Here is a 4,538-nt window from a genome sequence, read left to right as displayed (position 1 = left end):
AAAATATTTTCAGCATGCTGCGACAGCACGCAAGATTACTCAGATATGCCGATAATGTGCTACACAGAAATAAACTACCAGCGCTAACCTTGTAAACAATTTATTGCTTTTAACCACGGTCTCAAAAAAAAAAAGTGGAGCTTAAATGTTATAATAAACGCTATGGTGTAGGCTACCGAAGTGGGGAGTGCAGAGTGAGAGTGAATAACCGAGAATAATGCTTTGACAGAATTAAAGGCCGATAACAAGGGTTTCTAAGATTGCTGTAATTGAATCAATTGGGAGAAAATAAGTGTCCAGATTTGCAACAGAAGGCCCACTTGACTATGGTCTAGTGGGCCTTCTGTTGCAAATCTGGACCCTTATTGATTTTGGACCGAATGTACAAAATTTTCGGCCATTTGAGTCAACAGAACAAGCAAATGCCGGTCAACGTGTTTATTCACAAGAGCCAAATGTCATTCCACTCAAAAACTGATGCTATGACTAATCCTGTGATGTCATGTGCACCTGCGCACTTTCAAAAGCTTTGCCATTTTGCGCCTTTCTTCTTTTGCCTTGTTGACACCCTTTATTAGGAAGTGCAGACGAGTGACAATGTAGAATCGCAAAATCTTTGCTTTCACTTCGGCTTCATGCGCAGCACAGCCAATAATTTTGTCTTTGCCTTTCACAAGTGACAGTACGTCCAAAAAGCTGTCGGCATGCAGGCGGTTCATGCTGAAGCAGCCCGTGAAGACGCCCTCTAGGTAGTTGACGAATTCAAAGAGCTCTTTTGACGGATAAAGCAATCCACATTTGTCGCAAAAAACTTGTAAATGCAGCCTGTGTATCGGCTCTGCCTTCTGACGCCGGAACAAGCAGGAGGGTGCGGCATGTATCACACCCAGTCTTCTCCACACACTTCTTGGCCACATACCCTGCCATGTGGTAAACTAGACGAGAGTTGCTGTTTCTTTGCACGAGGCTGTGATGTTCAATGGGGAAAGTTGGCTCCTGGCAGGCAGCATCGTCCAGACTGTCGAGGTCGCCTAGTGCAACATGCTTTTCAATTGTTTCTTGCAAGCTTGCTTGTTGCAGTTGTGCATCCCCTGTGTCCAGAAGTGCTGTCAACACCACTGGCTCCACACTGCTATCACTCACTGGTCTTGCCAAACTATAAAAGCTGAGACAATTGACCGTAATCAGGAACTGGTCTGGTGTTGGATGATCATTGCAGCCTGATACTGCCGCACAATCCCGAACAGGTTCTCCACTGGATCTTGACTTAGCTTTGCAGTCATCAGGTACTGGTAGTGAAGCTCCTTCGTGACATACTGCAGCAATGGCAGTACGCTAGACAGCGTCACCCGGAAGCCAACAGCTGTTGATTTGCTAATAAATCCAACACCGTTGCCAACGTGCTGCTCCCACTTTGTTATGTACTTAAGGAAGTTTGACAGCGAGGCAACTCCTCTTGAGTTGGGCCACAGTGCTTCGGATTTGAAGCGGGACGTCATCACCTTAATCAGTTCATTCATCATTCTGAAACAAATAGATCACAGAAACATGAGATTATCATAAGTACGTGGGTTAGGAAGACAAGGTAACAACAACAGCCTGAGCAGGTCATAATTTTTGTGACTGAATCAACCAAAATACCTGAAGAATGCTTCTGTCGCATCTATGGCTCCTTTTCCATAACTTGACTCTATAGTGCCTTTGTAGTGGTGCAGACCACGCAACACATGGTCACCAAAGAGCTGAAAAGCTAGGGAGACTCGCATCTTTTCAAATCCATTTGGCTCCAGATGGCTAGCGGTCAACCCTGGCATTGCCTTCAGCGACACATTATCCTTGTCATGATTGAAGGCTTCTTTGACGAAGTATGTAGAGACCTGCATTAAGAAAGCCATGGTGAGTCACTTCCCAGACTTTTTAAGGTTAACTCCACAAGAGGAAAAAAGAGCCTTACCCGTCCATCTGGTGTGTTGAAGCCGCCCTTCAGCAGGGAGTTACGTAGGCACTTCATCAGATGCGGGAAGTCTGAAAGGAAATGAAGTTCCCTTTTTCCATCAACAGGGTGCTTGACTTTACATGTAATCTTGCTGGCAGATCCTTGAACACCCATTAGCGTCCACATATTCCTGTTCCATGTGGCCCCATCACATGTCACAAAGTGTACAAAGAGTCCCGCTTGTTCTGCCAGAATTGTCGCCTCAACAAGAATTTTGCACAGAAGTTCCCCTTTTACATTTCCATTTGCGGCAACAACTCCCAGGATTTGGGAAAACTTTCCGGCAAACGGTACAAACATCACAACCATTCCATGGTCGCATGGAAGGCCAGCGTCTTTGGCAGGTGTGAATGGTCCTAAATCCACAAATCCACGCAGCTTACCAGTTTTCTCAACAGACAAGTGTTCCGACAATTTCATCTCGTCAATGAGAAGTCCACCATGACGTTTGAAGGAGTCCATTGAGCTGGTTTTTGCTTTTAAGGTATCCAACATTTTTCTGCAGAAACCAAAGCCTGTCTTGTACGCTGCTGTGTACTTCTTTAGTGTAGTGTTGCTGGGAGGTACAAGGATATTTTGTTTCCTGATATGCCTATAAAGCTTGGGGCTCTTCATCTTCATGAGTATGCATTCAAGCATCCGTTCCTTCGTAAACTGCATGCCTCTTGTACTCTTGCGTTTTGAGGCTGCAAAGCAGTGACGCACGCTCTCTTGCTGCTTTTCTGGTAGCATGGCTATCTTCTCTTCTAGCGCTTCCATTTTTATTTTGGCATTTTGAGCCTTCATTCTTTCTATTTGGCCATGTAAACTCAACAGTTTCTTATACAAGCGCCTTTGCCTTTGTAATGCGCATCTAAGCTTTTGGGCTGCTGTGATGGCTTGTTTGTGACGATGATTCCTCAGACGAGATAGTCGTGTCAGCAGGGACTTTCGTAGCCTTACTGTTATGCCTCGTATATGGGGGCTTGGGCTTTCCTCAAGCGAATTGTTTCGCTTTTCGCCCAAGCTTGCCCACATCTTCAGGATGTAAATAAACTTTGATTTGATTTGATTTGATTAGGTAGCGACATGGTAGGCATGGTGCTCCTAAACAACAAAAAAGCAACGTGTCACAAATTACCTTCTTTTTGCAGTGGACAACCTTAGAGAAATGGCCGAAAATCCCTTGTCACCATGCATATCTAGAACATCTAAATTTTTATGTATGGGGATACGGTCATTACAAAGCAGGATATCATTCCATACGCAATGCAGCAAAACCTAGACTAGACCATCAAGTTGCATGCAGGCTCTATAACAGCAAGACATGTAGTATCCCAGATGCATCGAAGCAAATAAGTACTGCTCTTCCATCACAAATAAGTCCCTTTAGAGTGATGGGTAGCCATCCCACTGCATAAGTATGCAGTAAAAACTATGTTAGCATGTACGTGTTGCAGGGGTCGGCCTGATTTACATGTTGCTGACCATATGTTACGAGGCTGTACAAAAAGGCGAACACAAATATTTTTCTATCAATATTTGTGCTGAAATTAAATCATCTATTAAGCTACATGAAGCATACACATTTCGGGAAGCGTGCAACGGTTGATGCATTCAAAAGAACACTACTTTGCATGCGACTTTGATTCCAGGTTAGCTTCGGCAGCCATCGTTCCTGTGCACTTCTAGTTGTAGAATGAGCCGTCTAACACAGTTGTCTGGCCCAGCAGCTTCGTCGTTAAATCCTCTTCGGTGATAGACGAAGTGCTGAGTGCACCTGGACATTTCAGAAATTTAGATGCTCGAAGAAGGGCTTCCTCTGCCTGCAATACAGTTCTCACAAGTCCTTCAGAGACTGGCCTTCCGTTCAGAAATGTTTTGTAACTGGCCTGCTCAATCACGCTCATGTGAAAAAGGACTGCCCTCTCTGAAGTGACAGTGCCAGAGCACGTATCCAACTGCGACAGTGTATAAACAGCGCCTTCATAGCCAGGGAATTGGTGCACCGACCAATATTTAGACGGAGTCCTCAGTTCTCGCAAGTTTTCTAGTTTCAGCGACGCTGTCGACACGTCGTGCACGTCGTCTTGACTTTCAAAGTCATCGTCGACAGGCGTACTCGTGCAAGCTTTTTTGCTATTCTGGGGTCCCGGCACGGTAGGCGCTTCCCGTTTACAAGGGGCGCGTTTAGGAGGCAGTTTCGTGCTCAAATATTTCGGAGCGTTGGGCAAGATTGTAGGCACTGCGTCTGGCGTTAGCGCGGGAACACCACGGGCGATTCTCACTTCTTTGCCGTCAATGATGTGAACGTAGTCACGCAGTATGTAGCGGTCCTCGAAGTGGAGCTCGCACACTGCACAGTTTTCCTCGAGAGCTTTGTCGCTGCGATGGAGGTTCCGTTCCCAGATTTTTCTTCTACGTTCATCTTTTGGAACGCTAAAAAGCGACAGCTTCCTATCTGCTTTGACGCCGGCATAGCCTGTGCGGCATCCCGGCGCGTAGCAATGGCGAAGCCTAGCTTTAGTCATGCCGAAGTCGTTGGCACTCACTCATTTGGGCA

General features: G+C 45.8%; 1 pseudogene; it reads right to left on the bottom strand.

Annotated features, from left to right (window-relative positions):
* Positions 1 to 382: 382 nt before the first annotated feature.
* Positions 383 to 1,895, bottom strand: LOC142768785 (uncharacterized; annotated as a pseudogene).
* Between the last annotated feature and the right edge of the window lie 2,643 nt (positions 1,896 to 4,538).

The sequence above is a fragment of the Rhipicephalus microplus genome, chromosome 8 (assembly GCF_043290135.1).
Source record: "Rhipicephalus microplus isolate Deutch F79 chromosome 8, USDA_Rmic, whole genome shotgun sequence".
Taxonomy (NCBI): Eukaryota; Metazoa; Arthropoda; class Arachnida; order Ixodida; family Ixodidae; genus Rhipicephalus; species Rhipicephalus microplus.
Note: the sequence above shows the minus strand (reverse complement) of the source record. Positions and strands in the feature narration are given on the sequence as shown.